Source organism: Pipistrellus hanaki, assembly GCF_964339955.1.
Source record: "Pipistrellus hanaki genome assembly, chromosome: X".
Taxonomy (NCBI): domain Eukaryota; kingdom Metazoa; phylum Chordata; class Mammalia; order Chiroptera; family Vespertilionidae; genus Pipistrellus; species Pipistrellus hanaki.
Genome location: NC_140524.1, coordinates 78,853,924 through 78,873,203, shown reverse-complemented (window position 1 = coordinate 78,873,203; position 19,280 = coordinate 78,853,924).

Below are 19,280 nucleotides of genomic sequence, written 5' to 3'. Positions count from 1 at the left end.
AATGACAAAGGAAAGGATTTCTGCCATACTTTAGGGAGATAAATTAATTAATAATAGAGCAATAGCACCAACTGAAATTAAAGCAATTGAAGATAATAATTGAGGCTAGTATAACTTATATAAGAACTTCATCTAATAATAAGATCAAATAAAGCTGCATCATTGTTGGATTTTCTAAGCAAAATAACAGAGTATTATTAGTAACTATGAATTGGTCTATTAAAAGAGAAATCATAATAATGTGAGATTGTTTTAATTTGATGCTTGTTGATGACCTACATATACAATCTTTCCTAGTTTCTGTTAGCTTCTTAGGAACAGAATGTAAACTTTGCATTTCTTCATTAGAATTCATTAAGTGACAATGTTTGAACACTCTACAAATATTAAACATATTATTAGCATAACTCTCAATTAAATCAATGATGTTTAGTGATACGGACATAAACTCTATTCATTTTTTAGTCACATATCATAATGTAAATATTTTGTAAAAACTCTTGGTGGCATTAAAAAAAACAACAACCATAGATTAAAAGGTGCTTGGTTTGGCAAACCATTCAATAAAAATTTAATCAAAACTGTGTAAAAACAGGCCGAAACCGGTTTGGCTCAGTGGGTAGAGCGTCGGTCTGCGAACTGAAGGGTCCCACATTCGATTCCGGTCAAGGGCATGTACTTTGGTTGCGGGCACATCCTCAGTAGGGGGTGTGCAAGAGGCAGCTGATTGGTGATTCTCCCTCATCGATGTTTCTAACTCTCCATCCCTCTCTCTTCCTCTCTGTAAAAAATCAATAAAAATATATTTTTTTTAAAAAAACCTGTGTAAAAACAGGATTCTCTCTCAATTACAAATGGCTAATAGCCATGTGTGGCTAGTAGCTACTGTATTACATAGTGTAGATATATATTATTTCCATTATTGTAGAAAGTTCCATTAGATAGCTTTAATATAAGAGAAATGTATATTTTCTGTTACAGGGGTTGGTATCTTTGACACAGAAATCAGAGATTTTCATATATTCACTTGATTGATATTTTCCTTTTTAAATTAAATTTGTTAGGATGACTTTGGTTAACAAAATTATATAGGGAGCTGAGGGCCAGCTCCCTCCTCCCCATTTTTTCCTCCCCACAAAATAAAAAAAATTATATAGGTTTCAAGTGTACAATTTTATGATACATCATCTGTATAATGTGTTTATCACCCAAAGTCAAATAATCTTCCACCACCATATGTTTATCCTCTACCCATTCCTGTCCATGTAATAACCACAATACTGTGCCTGTATCTATGAATTTTTGTTTGTCTTGTTTGCTCATTTGTTGCTTTCAGTTTTATATCCCACATATCAGCAAAATTATATGGTTTTTTACTTTTCCTATTTGACTTATTTTGCTTAGATTATATTCTCAAGATGCATCCATAACTATTTTAATAAGAACATAAAAATCTTAAGCAATTAATATTTTTATATCTTTAAAAAATTATAATTATGCTGAAACCAGTTTGGCTCAGTGTATAGAGCGTCGGCCTGCGGACTGAAAGGTTCTGGTTCAATTCCAGTCAAGGGCATGTACCATGGTTGCAGCACACCCCCAGTAGGGGGTGTGCAAGAGGGAGCTGATTGATGTTTCTCTATCATGGATGTTTCTAACTCTCTATCCCTCTCTCTTCCTCTCTGTAAAAAATCAATGAAATATATTTAAAAAATAAGTGCTAATGTACTGTGGTAGTCCCGGGTAATATGCATTAAGAAAAAAAAAAAGTATAATCACTCAATCTTCCCCTTAAAAGAGTAGATTATAGGTAAGACACTAAAATTACTGTTACTTTTTTCAAAAGAAATTTACAAAAGAAAAAGTCCAATTTAGAAACTAAGAATTTTCTGAAGCCAAATGAAAAACTAATGTGATTTATAAGGAGAAATAAGTTTCTTTACATTTTTACTTCAGTTCCTGGGATGTGAAAATCTGACATTTATGAAAATGTAATGTCAATAGAATTGTCAAAATCCAAAAAAATATTTTTAGTGTACATAAAAACTAAACATATATTTTCCCCGCTGAACAATGATTGGTGTTTTTTACTTGAAATTTTTTTTAAAAATATATTTTATTGATTTTTTACAGAGAGGAAGGGAGAGAGATAGAGAGTTAGAAACATCGATGAGAGAGAGTCATCGATCAGCTGCCTCTTGCACACCCCCTACTGGGGATATGCCCGCAACCAAGGTACATGCCCTTGACTGGAATCGAACCCGGGACCTTTCAGTCCCCAAGCCGACGCACTATCCATTGAGCCAAACCGATTTCGGCTAGAATTTCTTTTTAAAAAATTACTATTCTTAGCCTTACAGACATTAGATAATCTAATAAATTATAGAATTTATTTTTATTTCAGTATAATTGGCAGACAATATAATATTAATTTTAGATGTATAATATACGATTTGACAATTATATGCCTTACAATGTGATGACCCTACTAAGTCTAGAAATCTTCCGCCACTGTGTAAATCCATCACAAAATTATTGACTATTGATAGATTCTCCTTCCCCTCTTCCACCAATTCTTTAACACTTCCTCTCCTTTGACAACCATCAGTTTGGTCTGTATTTCTATGGGTCTGTTTTTGTTTGGTTTGTTCACTTGTTTTGTTTGTTTTTTATTTTTGAGAGAGATTGTTTGTTTTTTATTTTTAAAAAATTTAAAAATATGTTTTTATTCATTGCAGAGAGAAAGGGAGAGGGAGAGATAGAAATATCAATGATGAGATGATTGATCGGCTGCCTCCCACATGCCCCTGACTGGGGAGCTAGGCTACAACCCCACATGTGGCCTGACTGGAAATCAAACTATGACCTTCTGGTTCATAGGTCAATGCTCAACCATTGAACCAAATCATCTGTGCTTGTTTATTTTTTATTTTTTTTAGATTCCACATATAATTGAAGCCATATAGTGTCATTTGTTCTCTATCTAAATAATTTCATTTAGTGCAATACCTTATGGTTCTAGCCATGTTGTTGCAAATAGTAAGATTTCATTTTTAATTGCTGAATAATATTCCATTATATAGACACCAAGGTTGCTTCCATATCTTGGCCATTGTAAATAATGCTGCAATGTAATGGCAATAATCTGCTTATTACTACTTAGTAATCATTCCTGAATGTAGAGTTTTGAAAGGAGAAATTAGATTTTTTCAATATATAAAATATTTTCATAAAATTAATTTTTACCTTCATAGCCGGACAGATCCAAACAGCTAAGACTATCAGAGTGCCATTCTCCATGGTGTTCTGCACATCTTATTACAGCATGTGTCCTAGACTATCAGTTCAGTGGCATTTGCATAGTCAACAGCCTTGGAATATAGAGCTCCCTCAGGGCAGGGGAAGAATTTGTTTTCTGAGCAGGTTAAAGATAGTACCTCTTTTTCAGAAAATGTTGGTCAGGTTTTCTAGAATTCTTCTTTCAAAAATTGGGAGGTTCTTAAGCTTTTAGTCACTGGGCTGGGACACAAACCCACTGTGTTTGCAACACTCACATGATCTGCTCCCCATCTCTGCCTTGGGTCTTGGGGGCCAGAGAAACTGGTTCAGTGAAGCTCATGCTGCCTGCTGGGCCCTGACAAAAATTGTGTCTCTAACCTAGGATCTGTGGTTTTCAGCAACCTTTATGAAACTGTAACTGGCTCACATGTGGGCTTGAAAGCTGGGTGAAATCTCAGACCCCAGGGGGATGGATGGCAGAAGTGACAATGGAGGGGATAGTAGGTGGAAGGCCTAGAAGGAGGTGAAGGGTGCAGGGATAGGAGGTGGGAGGGAGCCCAGGCTGCCTGGCTTACCCAGTGCTTGTGCTATATTGCCTGGCAAGTTGGGTCACAGGCACTACCCACCACTGAGAGTTACCTGAATATATAAGATTAGTTCAATAAATTTCCTCCACCTTTCACTCACTCAGATTCCCTAGCCATTAACATTTTACCTCATTGGTTTTACACTAATTTTTCCACCTGTCATTCTCTCTCCTGTGCTTTCGCTCTCTCTTTCTGTGGATACATATATACTGAGAGTAAGCTACATACTTTATGGCCTTTTATTCCCAGGTACTTCTGTGTGTATTTCCTAAGAGATATATTCTCTTATACAATTAACTTTCATAAATTTAACATCAATACCATTTATTTACCTTTAATGTAAATATTCATAACATTTTGATAAATTTGCCTTTTTTTTTTTTTTTAAAGATTTAACCATTTTAATTTTTCAGTAACTGACAGGAAAAGCAGAAAGAAGGAAGGAAGAAAAATCAGTAACCCTCCTAGCATATCTAAGCAGTGAGACTATTTTTCTTTATAACAACAATCATTTTGTGAAAGTAGTGGTTCCAATAACAATCATAACTGCAGAACAATTATGTACAAATGAACAACTAAACAATATTTCCCCCAATAATTCTCTTTACAGTGCATAGGCTTACAGCATAAACACATTTTCTTATACATTACTTACTTTTAGAAATGTAAATTAAAGAAGACTTTTGCTGCATTAATACCAGCTTATTACTTAGAAATTTTCTTCATGCATTTTATGTCATTATGTCAAAATTTTGATGCACAATATATTCACTATTCATAGTAGAAACTTGTTTGACTTTGATGTTGCTAAAACTAAAAACAACCAGTTACTCATGTAAGGATACATCCTGTCCAGTCTTCAAGACTTTTGTTTTATTGGGTATTTAAGTAAAATCCAGTAAATGTTCTTTCTCTATATATTAATGTTTCAACATCTATCATAATATAAATCTTCAATATTTCAGTGTTTGGTAACTTTTAGTATTTCAAAGAGTATTGTTTTTATTTTTTTGGTTTAAATTCAGGCATACCTCCTTTTATTGTACTTTATTATAGTTCCCAAATTTTTCATTTTTTACAAATTGGCATGTGGCAACTCTGCATCAAGCAAGTCTATTGGTTTCATTTTCCAACAACATTTGCTCAGTTTGAATCTCTGTGTCACATTTCGGAAAATTCTTGTAATATTTCAAACTTTATTATTATTATATTTGTTTTGGTGATCTATTATCAGTATTATTGATGTTACTATTATAATTGTTTGTGGGCCCCACAGACTTAATTGATGAATGTTGTGTGTATTCTGACTGCTACACTGACTGACCATTCCCCTGTATCTCCCCTGTCCAGGAGCCTCAGTATTCCTGACACACAACAATATTGAAATTAGGTCAACTATTAACTCTAAGTGTTCAAGTGAAAGGAATAGTCACATGCCTCTGAATTTAAATCAAAAGCTAAAAATGATTAAACTTAGTTAGGAAGGTATAGCAAAAGTTGAGATAAGCTGGAAGCTAGGCTTTTGTGCCAAATAGTTACCAAGTTGTAAATGCAAAGAAAAAGTTCTTTAAGGAAATTAAAACTGCTACTCCAGTGAACATATGAATGATAAATTGAAATAGCCTTATTGTTAACATGGAGAAAGTTTAATGGTCTGGGTAGAAGATTAAACTAGTCACAGCATTCCCTTAAACCAAAGCCTTAACCAGAGATGGAACCTAAATGTTATCAATTCTATGAGGGCAGAAAATGGTGAAAAGCTGCAGAAGAAAAGATGAATCCAGAAGAATTTTGGTTCATGAGATTTAAGGAAAGCTCTCTCCATAACATAAAGTTCAAGGTGAAGCAGCAAGTGCAGATATAGAAGTTGCAGCAAGTTATTCAGAAGAACTAGCTCAATCTTATATTGGAAGATGCCATCTAGGACTTTTATCCCTAGAGAAGAGAAGTCAATGCTTGGTACAAAAGCTTCAAATGACAGGCTGACTCTCTTAATAAGGATAGATGGTGACTTTAAGTTGAAGCCAATGCTCAATCACTATTCCCAAAATCCTAAGGCCCTTAAGAATTATGCTAATTCTACTCTACCTGTATTCTACAAATGGAAGAACAAATCCATGATGATAGCACATCTCTTTAAACCATGATTAATCCAATTCTTTAAGCTCACCATTGAGATCTACTGTTCAGAAAAAAGATTCCTTTTAAAATATTACTATTTGTTAACAATTCACCTAAAATCTCTGATGTAATTGTACAATGAGATTAACATTGTTTTCATACATGCTAACACAATATCCATTCTTCAGCCCACGGATCAAACAGTAGTTTTGACTTTCTTTTTAAACATTTCTTTATTGATTAAGGTATTACATATGTGTCCTTATTCCCGCATTGCCCCCCAGACCACCACTAACCCTCCTGTTGTCTATGTTGACTTTCTAATTTTATTATTTAAGAAATACATTTCTGTAAGACTATAATTTCCATGATTTCTTTGATGGATCTGGACAAAGTATACAGAAAACCTTCTGGAAAGGATGAATCATTCTAGATGCCATTTAGAATATTACTGATTCATGGGAAGAGATAAAAATATCAACATTAATAGGAGTTTGGAAGAAGTTGATTGCAACCCTTAAAGATGACTTTTAGGGGTTCAAGACTTCAATGGAGGATGTAACTGCAGATGTGGTGGAAATAGCAAGATAACTAGAATAATAAGTAGAGTCTAGCAATATGACTGAATTGCTACACTCTAATGATAAAACTGTAATGAATTAGGAGTTGCTTCTTATGGATGAGCAAAGAAAGCATTTGTTTTTGAGATGGAATCTCCTCATGATGAAGATTTGGGAAGATTGTAGAAACGAGAGCAAATGATTTAGAATTTACATGAACTTAGTTGATAATGTAGTGCCAGATTTGAAAGGATTAATTCCAATTTTGAAAGAAGTTCTCCTGTGCTATTAACCAGTGTCACATGCTATGGAGAAATTATGAAAATATGGCAAACTTCATTGTCTTATTTTAAGAGATCATCACAGGCGCCCTAACCTTTAGCAATTACCACCCTTATCAGTAAGCAGCCATTAACATCTAGGTAAGACCTTCCACTAGTAAAAAAATGGCTCAGATGATGATTAGAATATTTTAGAAATAAAGTATTTTTAATTAAGTTATGTAACTTGTTTTTAGATATAATGCTATTGCACACATAATAGCATATAGTATAGTGTAAACATAACTTTAATATGCACTGGGAAACAAAAATTTCATGTGACCCGCTTTATGGCAGTAGTCGCTTTATTGAGGTAATCTAGAACCAAATGTGTAGTATCTTTGAGGTATAACTGTAATAACTATAAACAGGATGCAATTGACATAAGGCTTATGTGAACACTGAATACCTGTTAAAATTGAAAACTTCAGCAAATAGGTTAAAATACTTTAATAAAATTCAAAGTAACACCTAGAATTACAGGCATTCAAGCTGTTTCTGAAAGGCAAAGTGAAATAAAATGTTAAAAATTAGACAATTCCATATATTCTATTTTGAAGGTATGGATTACCTAAAAGAAAATAATTGTAATAAAACAAAATAAACAACAAAAAATAAAAATTGGGGATGTTCCTTTCTATTTATGCAAATCAGTAGTTAAAACATGTCTTCTTTGTAATGTCTGTGTTCTAATGAAGAAGCATGACATTCATATTCATTTATAAATCATATATTCTCACTGACAAATTATTTTAGAAATACATTGAGCAAAAAGCTTAGTACTTAAAAAGTTCATTGACTCCCTCCATCCCACTACTGCCCCTAACTCCAGGTTTTCACCACACTATTGTCTGAGTCCATGGGCTATGCATATCTATAAACACTGAGAGACCAGATTATTATGATCTCTAAACACATAATAATGTGGCCCCTCAGTGTGTATATATATATATATATATATATATATATATATATATATATATATATATATCTCCAAGTGCATGAATTCGTGCATGGGTGGGGGGTCCGGCCAGCCTGGCCAGGGGGAGGGAAAATGGGTGGTTGGCCTGCCTGCCTCCTGGTCAAACTCCTGGTTGAGGAGACAATTTGCATATTAGCCTTTTATTATATAGGCTATACACTGAATGGCCAGATTATTATGTGTTCAGAGATCATAATAATCTGGCCACTCAGTGTATATAAAAGGTTAAGACTAGTATGTTAAGTGTCTGACCATCTCAGTAATGACGTCATGTAGCATCGCCAGGTTTCTTCTCCCTAGTGACTAGCCTTTTTACAGTTTCTTCAGCCTTGGAATACAACTTGCTTTATAGCCAGGTGGAAACATTTACAGTTTAACCAAATGTCTGTGAAGAGTTTTCCCATTCCTCATCTCCTTTGATCCTCACAGAAGCCCTGGAGTAGGTAGATAGGAGACTCGATGGAATCCTATTTTCTTTTCATTATCCGGAAAATAGAGATTTAGAAAGCTTAGAACCTTGACTCAACTAAAAGAAATAAGAAATGATGGACCTTGAAAATGACTTCAGGCTTTCTCACAGCACAGAATATAGTCAAACCTGCTGCAGATAAACATTTTACCCTTTGTCCTCCCTGCGTGATTTACAATAATAATCTGCTTCATGTTGATATTTATTGCTGTGTTGCTAATAATTACCTGAAAGAGAAGTTGGGGTGCTTCATTGGGCTGGAAGTAGTTTAGCTAAATCAGAAAGCAGGTCTAATTAAGCAAGTTTATTCTATATCTATAAAAGACTAAGTTGACTTGCACATGCACCATACATATAAAGTTCTCACTGGTGCCAATCACATATGTGTGTGTGTGTGTGTGTGTTTCCATCTGTCATTGTCAATTTTGAATTTGGTTGACACTTATATCGAAAGGGTGAATAGTGATATTAAAATATTTTTTCTAATTAATCTCTCTCCACCCACCTCCTACTGTGCCTTCTCTCTGAGATTCATCAGTCATCAGTCTGTTCCATTCGTCCATGTCTCTGAATCTATTTTGTTCATCAGTTTATTTTGTTTATTAGATTCCATATATGAGAGAGATCATGTGATACTTATATTTTTTTAAGTGGCTTATTTCATTTAGGATAATAATCTTCAGGTTCCTCCAAGCTGTCTCAAAGGGTAAGAGATCCTTTTTTTTTTTTTTTTTTTTTTTTTTTTGTAGTTCCATAGTTTTCCATGTTGTAAATGTACCACAGCTTTTTTATCCACTCATCTACTGATGCTCACTTGGGCTGTTTCCAGAGATTAGCTATCCTATATTGTGCTGCTATGAAGAGAGGGATATATATATTCTTTTTAATTGGTGTTTCAGATTTTTTAGTAGTTGAATCACTGGGTCAAATGGCAGTTTCATTTTAATTTAATTTTTTTGAGGAAACCCTACACTGTTTTCCATAGTGGCAGTACCAGTCTGCATTCATGCCAGCAGTGTACCATGGTTCCCTTTTCTTCACATCCTCACCAGCATTTGTTTGTTGATTTGTTGATGACAGTCACTTTGGCAGGTGTGAGGTGAAACCTCATTGTCATTTTAATTTGTGACTTTCAGCATTTTTTCATGTCTCTTGGCCATCTGTATGTCCTCTTTGGAGAAGTATCTATTTAGGTTCTTTGCCCATTTTAAAATTGGATTGTTTGTGTTCTTTCTGTCAAGTTGTATAAGTACCATATATATTTTGGAAATCAACACCTTATAAGATATATCATTTTTTAAGATATCAAAAACATTTGACCTCTGAAACACTATTTGTCTTTAATTTTAAAATTTTATTTTATTGTTTAAAGTATTACACATAGTAGTACATACATCTCCTCCCCCCACCCCCCGCAGTGATCTTCCTGCAACCTCCCCTACCCCTTTTGCATGCCCTCATCCCACCCACCCCCAGTGTCTTGTGTCCATTGGTTGTGGTTATATGCACGCATAAAAGTTTTTTGGTTGATCTCTTTCCCTCCTCCCCAAAACTCCACAGCCTTCCCCTGTAATTTGACAGTTTGTTTGATGCTTCATTGCCTCTATATCTATCTTTTTGTTTATCAGGTTATAATGTTCTTTATTTTCCACAAATGATTGAGATCATGTGGTATTTTTCTTTCATTACCTGGCTCATTTCACTTAGCTTAATGCTCTCCAGTTCCATCCATGCTGCAAACAGTAAGAATGCTTTCTTTCTTTCTTTCTTTCTTTCTTTCTTTCTTTCTTTCTTTCTTTCTTTCTTTCTTTCTTTCTTTCTTTCTTTCTGTCTTCCTTCCTTCCTTCCTTCCTTCCTTCCTTCCTTCCTTCCTTCCTTCCTTCCTTCCTTTCTTTCTTTCTTTCTTTCTTTCTTTCTTTCTTTCTTTCTTTCTTTCTTTCTTTCTTTCTTTCTTTCTTTCTTTCTTTCTTTCTTTCTTCCTTTCTTTCTTCTTTCTTTCTTGCAGCATTGTATTCAATTGTGTAGATGTAGTTTTTTAATCCACTCATCTGATGATGGGTACCTAGGCTGTTTCCAAATCTTAGCTATGGTAAATTTTGCTGCTATGATTATAGGGATGCATATATCCTTTCTGATTGGTACTTCTAGTTTCTTGGGATATATTCCTAGAAGTGAGATTACTGGGTCAAATAGGAGTCCCATTTTCAGTTTTTTGAGGAAACTCCATACTGTTATCCACAGTAGCTGTACCAGTTTGCATTCTCACCAGCAGTGCATGAGGGTTCCTTTTTCTCCACATCCTGGCCAGCACTTGTCATTTGTTGTTTTTTTTTTAAGATAGCCATTCTGACAAGTGTGAGATGGTACAGCATTGTTGTTTTGATTTGCATCTCTTGGAAAATTAGTGACTTTGATCATGTTTTCATATGTCTCTTGGCCTTCCTTACATCTTCTTTTGAAAAGTATCTATATAGGTCCATTGCCCACTTTTTTATTAAATATGAAAACATGATCAAAGTCACTAATTTTATCTTCCTTTTATTAAGTTGTATAAGCTGCCTGTAGATGTTGGAGATTAAACCTTTATCAGTGATAACACTTGCAAATATATTCTTCCATACAGTGGGATTTCTTGTTGTTTTGTTGATGGTTTCCTTTGCTGTACAAAAGCTTATTATTTTGATGTAGTCCCATTTGTTTATTTTCTCTTTAGTTTCCATTGCCCTATGAGCGGTATTGGTGAAGAAATTGCTTTGGCATCTGTCTGAAATTTTTCTGCCTGTGGATTTCTCTGGTACTTTTATGGTTTCCTGTCTTATGTTTAAGTTCTTTATTTTGAGTTTATTTTTGTGTATGGTGTAAGTTGGTGATCTAGTTTCATTTCTTGCATGTATCTGTCCAATTTTCCCAACACCATTTATTGAAGAGACTATGTTAACTCCATTGTATGCTCTTGCCTCCTTTGTCAAATATTAATTGAGCATAGTGGTTTGGGTGTATATCTGGGTTCTCTATTCTATTCCATTGGTCTATATTCCTGTTCTTGTGGCAATACCAGGCTGTTTTGAGAACAGTGGCTTTGTAATACAGCTTGATATCTGGTATTGAGATCCCACCTACTTTGTTCTCCTTTCTCAGGATTGCTGTGGCTATTCAGGGTCTTTTTTGTTTCAGATTAATTTTTGGAGAGTTCTTTCCAGGTCTGTGAAATATGCTGTTGGTATTTTAATGGGCATTGCATTGAATCTATAGATTGCTTCGGGTAGTATGGTCATTTTTATGATGTTGATTCTACCAATCCATAAACATGGTATGTTCTTCATTCTGTTTATGTCTTCCTCTCTTTTTTTAGTGTCCTATAGTTTTCTGCATATAAGTCTTTTATCACCTTAGTTAAGTTTATTTCAAGGTATCATATATATATATATATATATATATATATATATATATATATATATATATATATATATTGGTGCCATGGTAAATGAAAAAGCATTTTAAGTCTCTTTTTCTGAAAGTTCCCTATTGGCATATAAAAATGCCATAGATTTCTTGGCATTAATTTTTAACCTGCTACATTTCAGAATTCATTTATTAAGTCTAATCATTTTTTGATGTAGTCTTTAGGTGTTTTTATGTACTGTATCATGTCATCTGCAAATAAGAACAGTCTTACTTCTTCTTTTCCAATTTGGATGCCTTTTATTTCTTCTTCTTGTCTAATGGCAATGGCTAATATTTATAGTACTAGGTTGAACAGGAGTGGTGAGAGTGGGCACCCCTGCCTTGTTCCTGTTCTTAGGGGAAATGATTTTAGTTTTTGCACATTGAGTATGATGTTGACTGTGGGTTTGTCATATATGGCTTTTATTATGTTGAGGTATGATCCTTCTGTTCCCAACTTGCTTAGAGTTTTTTTGTTTTGTTTTGTTTTGTTTTTTATCAAAATGAGTGTTGGATTTTGTCATATGATTTTCCTGCATCAATTGATATGACTATGTGTTTTTAATCCCTCAATTTGTTTATGTGATGTATTGGGTGTTTATTGATTTGTGAATATTGTACCATCCTTGCATTCCTGTGATAAATCCTACTGGGTCTTTCTTATGTACTGCTGGATCCAATTTGCTAGAATTTTGTCTAAGATTTTGAAGTCTATGTTCATGAGGGATATGGCCTATAATTCTCTTTCATTGAGTTGTCTTTATCTGGTTTTAGTATTAGGGAGATGCATGCTTCATAGAAGGAGCTTGGAAGTGTTCCTTCCTCATGAGTTTTTTGGAATAGTCTGAGGAGGATAGGTTTTAGTTCTTCCTTGAATGTTTGCTAAAACTCTCCAATGAAGCCATCTAGAGCCCGGCTTTTGTTTGCTGGAAGCTTTTTGATGACTGCTTCAATTTATTTCATAATTATTGGCTATTGAGATGTTTAGATTCTTCCTAATTGAGTTTTGGAGGGTTGAATTTTTCTAGGAATATGTCCATTTCCTCCAGGTTGTCCAGTTTGTTGGAATAGAGTTGCTCATAGTATTTTTGTTAGCAATCGTTTGTATTTCTGTGGGGTCTGTTGTTATTTCTTCGGTTTCATTTCTAATTTTGTTTATTCGGGTCTTCTCTCTTTGTTTCTTGGTGAGCCTGGCTAAAGGTTTATCAATCTTGTTTATCCTTTAAAAAAACCAGCTCTTGGTTTTGTTGATCTTATGTATTGTTTCTTTGGTTTCTATGTCACTTATCTCCACTCTGTTCTTTATTATTTCCTTTCTTCTGCTTACACTGGGCTTTTCTTGTTGCTCTCTTTTATTTATTTATTTATTTATTTATTTATTTATTTATTTATTAAAATATATTTTATTGATTTTCCACAGAGGGGAAGGAAGAGGGATAGAGAGCTAGAAACGTAGATGAGAGAGATACATCAACCAGCTGCCTCCTGCACACCCCCTGCTGGGGATGTGCCCACAACCAATGTACATGTCCTTGACCGGAATCGAACCTGGGACCTTCCAGACAGCAGACAGATGCTCTATCCACTGAGCCAAACCGGTTTTGGCTTGTTGCTCTCTTTCTAACTCTGAGTTGTAGGGTTAGGTAATTTATTACCATTGCTTCTTGTTTTTTGCAGTAGGCTTATAGAGCTATGAACTTCCCTCTCAAGACTGCTTTTGTTGTGTTCCATAGATTTTGGATTGTTGTCTTTTCATTGTCATTTGTTGCCATGATGTTTTATATTTCTTCTTTGATTTCTCTGGTAACCTAATCATTGCTTAATAGCATGCTGTTTAGTTTCCATGTGTTTAATTTTTCTGGATTAATTTTATTGTAATTGATTTCTAGTTTTATTCCATTGTGATTTGAGAAGATGCTTCATATGATTTTTATCTTCTTGAATTTTAGGGAACTTTGCCTCTGGCTAATATCTTTGAAAAGGACCCATATGCACTTGAGAAGAATGCATATTCTGTGGCTTTGTGGTGAAATGTTTTGCAGATGTCAATTAATTCATCTGGTCTAGTGAGTCATTTAGAACTGATTTTTTTTTTTTAGAGGATTTGTTCAATGGTGATAGTGGGGTATTAAAGTATCCTACTATGATTGGATTGCTGTCAATCTCTCCATTGATTTCCTTCAGGAGTTTTGTGGTTTTGTTTTTTTGTTTTTTGTTTTTTGTTTTTAATGCATTTGGGTACCCCTGTATTGAGTACATATATATTTGCCAGGGTTATTTCTTCTTGTTGGATTGCTTCCTTTAGTATTATGAAGTAGCCTTCTTTATCTCTATTATGTCCTTCACTTTGAGATCTAATTTATCAGATATAAGTATTGCTACTGCAGCTTTTGTTTTCCATTTCCATTTGCCCGAAAGACCTTTTTCCATTCCTTCACCATCAGTTTGTGTGCGTCTTTTTTTCTGAGGTGGGTTCCCTGTAGGCAGCAGATATATGGGTTATGTATTCTTATCTAATCCATTATCCCATGTCTTTTAATTTGGGTATTTAGTCCACTTACACTTAAATTTATTATTGATAAGTAATTGTTTTTTGCCATTTTTATTCTTTACCCCTGTGTTTCTTCTTCACTTCCTATTTCTTCTTTTTACAGCAAACTCTTTAGCATTTTTTGCATTGCTGGTTTAGTGGTAATAAACTCCCTCATTCCTTTTTTGTCTGTGAAGCTCCTGATTTCACCCTCAATTTTGATTAATAGCTTTGTTGGGTACAGTATTCTTGGATTTAGGCCCTTTCTTTGCATGACTTTGCATATTTAATTCCATTCCCTTCTGGCCTGATGTGTTTATGTTGAGAAATCGGTAGCTAATCTGATGGGGGATCCTTTGTAGGTAACTTTCTGTCTCTCTCTGGCTGCTTTTAAGATTCTTACTTTGTTGTTGGTGTTTGTCCTTTTAATTATAATGTGCCTTGCTGTCAGTGTTTTGGGGATCATTTTGTTTGGGACTTTGTTAGCTTCTTGGAATTGTGTAGGTTTTTTCTTCCCTATATCAGGGAAGTTTTCTGTCATTATTTCTTCAAATAGGTGTTATTTTTCTTCCTCAGTTTCTTCTCCTTCTGGCTCCCTTATTTTGTGGATGTGTTTTGTTTTGTGTTGTTCCAAAGTTCCCTTAAGCTCTCCTCTTGCTTTTTAATTTTTCTTTCTAGAAGCTGCTTTGCTTTGGTATTTTTTTCTACCTTGTCTTCTAGATTACTGATGTGTTCCTCTGCTTCTTCTAGTCTACTGTTGATGTTTTCCATTGAGTTCTTTTTAGCAGTGATGTCATTTTTTCATTTCTTATGGTTCTTCTTCATTTCCTCTTGGTTCTTACACATATTGTGGAATTTGTCTTCCATTCTTTTCATCCACCTTATTACCATTTTCTGAATTCTTTCTCTGACAGGTTGCTTGCCTCTATTTCATTTACTTCCTTTTCTGGTGATGTCTTTTTTTCTTTCATATGTGGCTTGTTTCTTTTTCTCCCCATGATGTCTCTTCCCTGGGTGTCTGGTTATGTAGTTCTCTCTCTCCTTATCACAGGCAAAATCTGACCTTTCCCTGAGGAGGCACAGAGCTCCTCTAAAACCGCGTGCTCATGTTCTAGGGTTTGTAGCTGTTCTCTGGTTCAGGTGTTGTAGATTCCCAGGTTTTTCAGGCTCCAACAACATACACTTTCCCCTTCAAGATGGTGAGGTCTCTGCTTCAGAGCCATTCCCTCTGGGATGAATCCCAACAGCAGTGGAGGCTGCCTGGTTAGGGGAACCCCATCTAGCTTTCCTCCACATCCCCCTAGAGTATATAGCTGTCCCTCAACTCACAAACAAACACTCCCTGTCGACCACATACTATTTCTTCATTCTCTCACTTGTGCACTATCTTGCAGTCATCCTTCCTGTTGGCAGCCATCTTCCTTCTCTCTCCCTTTTCATTTTATTGATGGTTTATTTTGCTGTGCAGAATATTTTTATTTTGCTGTAGTCCCATTTGTTTATTTTCTCCTCAGTTTTCCTTGCCCTAGGAGATGCATCAGCAAATATTTTGCTATGTGTGATATCTAAGATTTTGCTGCCTATGGTTTCTTCTTAGATTTTTATGGTTTCACAACATACATAATTTAAGTCTTTTACCCATTTTGAGTTTATTTTTGTTTATTGTCAGTGCGTGGTCTGGTTTCATTTTTTTTTTTTTTTTTTGCATGTACCTGCCTATTTTCTGAACACCATTTATCAAAGAGACTATCTTTACTCCATTTTATGCTCTAGCCTTCTTTTTCAAATATTAATTGAGCATAATGTCTTGGGTTGATATCTGGGGTCTCTGTTCTGTTCTATTGAGCTATATGCCTCTTCTTTTTTGGCAGTACCAGGATGTTTTGATTACTGTGGTTTGTAATATCACTTGATATTTGGTACTGTGATCCCTTAAACTTTTCTATTCTCTCTCTAATTGCTGTGGATACTCTGGGTCTTTTCTGGTTCCCTATAAATTTTTGAAGTGTTTCTTCTATATCTGTGAAATATGCCATTAATATTTTAACAGATATTGCATTAAATCTACAGATTATTTTGGGTGATATGGACATTTTAATGTTGTTGATTTTACCCATCCATGAATACAATATATTTTCCCACTTGTTTATATCTTCATCTCTCCCATTTTTTTTTTTTTAACATCCTATAGTTTTCTGAGTAGAGGTATTTTATAGCCTTGGTTAAGTTTATTCCTAAATATCTTACTTTTTGTTCTTGTAATGGTAAGTGGGATTATTTTTTAGTTTCTTTTCCTGAGAGTTCATTATTGGTTTATAAAAATGTAATGGATTTCTGGGTATTAACTTTGTATCCTGCTATATTTCCAAATTTATTTATTAAATCTAGTTTTTGTTTGTTTGTTTGTTTTTACTAGAGTCTTTAGGGTTTTCTATGTACAATATCATGTCATCTACAAATAATGACTACTCTACTTTCTTCTTTTCAGTTTTGATACCTTTTACTTTTTCTTCTTGACTTATGACCATAGCTAGGACTTCCAGTACTATGTTGAATAAGAGGGGTGAAAGAAGACATCCCTATTTTGTTCCTGTTAGGGAAGATGGTTTTAATTTTTGACCATTGAGTATTATGATGGGAGTAGGTTTGTCATATATGGCCTTTATTATGTTGCAGTATATTCCGTTTTTTCTCATTTTGTTGAGTGTTTTTATTTAAAAAAAAAAAAAAAAAAAAAAGGAGGGGTCCAGTCAGCATGGCTCAGTAGTTAAGTATGGACCTATGAACCAGGAGGTCATGGTTTGATTGATTCCTAGTCATGGCACATGCCTGGATTGCAGGCTCCATCCCCAGTGTAGGGCAGTCTATCAATGATTTTCTCTCATCATTGATGTTACTATTTATCTCTTCCTCTCTCTTCTTCCCTGAACTCAATAAAAATATGTTAAAAAAAATAAATAAAAGGGTGTTGGATTTTGTTGAATGTTTTTTCTTGCATCAATTGATATAATTATGTGATTTTTGGCTTCCATTTTGTTTATGTAATTTATCCCATTTATTGATTTTTGAATATTGTACTAGCCTTGCATTCCTGGAATAAATCCCACTTGGTCATGGTGTATGATCTTTTTAATGTATTGCTGAATACAATTTGCTAATGTTTTTGTTGAGGATTTTAGCATGTATGTTCTTCAGAGATCTTGGCCTATAATTCTTTTTCTTTGTAGTGTCTTTTTCTGGTTTGGGAATTAGGCTAACGCTGGCCTAGTAAAAAAAATTTGGAATTGTTCCTTATTCTTGGATGTTTTTTGAATAGTCTAAGGAGGATTAGTGTTTGTTCTTCTTTGTATATTTGGAAAAACTCTCCTGTGAAGTCATTTAGGCTATTTATAAATCAAATGGGACCACATTCTACTTGAACTTGATTTGGAATTTTGAATTTCTTTAAATAACTGGGTTAACAGAGATATTTTTAACTGCAAATATATTCTAATCTCTGGTACTAGAATATACATATGTCTAGTATAAGAAAAGTAAGTTTATTATGCTTTTAGGTACATATTCTCACTTTATTCTATTGAGGGCATGAAAGGGAAGGGGAGAAAATAAAAGTTGGAGGATATAAATGGGACAGGATATTATCTCTATCTGAATTTGTATGGGTCACATAAGTAATACATTTAATTTGATCAATTCACTCTGCTTTGGTAGGCTGACCAAAGTAAGAAGAAACCTTGATTTTAAAGGATATAGTTCTGATCAACATAAAAATATATAGAAATACTAGTATATATATTATTGCAAGTGATTTGCCAAGTTCTGATAATAATTTGATTTATGTTTTTCAGAACCAAAAGAGTAGGTAAAAAATATATTAAAGAAGATAATCTGATGCTACTCACTAGAAGCTAACTTTTGTGACTAGGAATAGAACCAAAAGTTTCCTGTCCATGGAGTTTGTTGTTCATTTATCTGTTTTTTTATTCCATACATAAGTAAAATCATATGAAGTATATTTCTCTGTCTGTCCTTCTAGGTCCATCCACATTGTCACAAATGTTAAGATTTCATCTTTTTTATGGTCAAGTAATATTCCATTGTATATATGTACTGCTTCTTTTTTACCCAACCATCCTTTGATGGGCACTTAGGTTATTTCTGTGTCTTGGTTATTGTGAATAATGCTGGTTCTATGTGCACTTCAATATTCTCTTGCTTGAGGTGAATCCTCTAAAATATCAATTAAATCCATCTGGTCTTATGTGTCATGTAAGGAACTTTTAAGAGGTATACACAAAATTTGAGTGATGTGTTTTTTAAAATGGTGTTGTTGGTTTTTTTAAATTATAAACTTTATTGTTTAAAGTATTGCATAAGTCTCCTTTTCTCTCCATTGACCTCTCCCCGGCTGCCCCCAACCCCCAGCATATGCCCTCATTCACCTACTGTCTGTGTCCATGGGTTATGCTCACATGCATGCATATAAGTCCTTTGGTTGATCTCTTACCCCCTCATCCCCCGCCTTTCCTCATAGGTTGGATAGTCTGTTCAATGTTTCTATGACTCTGGTTCTATTTTTGTTCATCAGTTAAAACTGTGTTCTTTTGATCACTTAGTGAATTACTTCTAATGTCAAGTGACTTGGACTTTTGAGTAGCTTAACTCTCTTTCACTTTGCAAATAACACTAGATTTACGTCCTCATCCTTGTCACTGTTAGATAAATCACTTCTCTACATTATAAGCCAGAGGTGGAAAAATTATGCTGTCTTTCACAGTAATGCCTGAAACACAGATAAGTATTGTTTAGACAAAATCTTAAGACCACACTAAAAAAATTATGCAGTCTTGTAGTTAGAAAGCTAGGTAAAAGGACAATTTGCTTCTACTTTTCCCCCCACTTCTACTTCTTACTTGAATATTTAAAGTTTCTAAGAGAGAGTTAAGGTATTAAAAGGTCTAAACTATATCACCTTCCATGATAGCCAA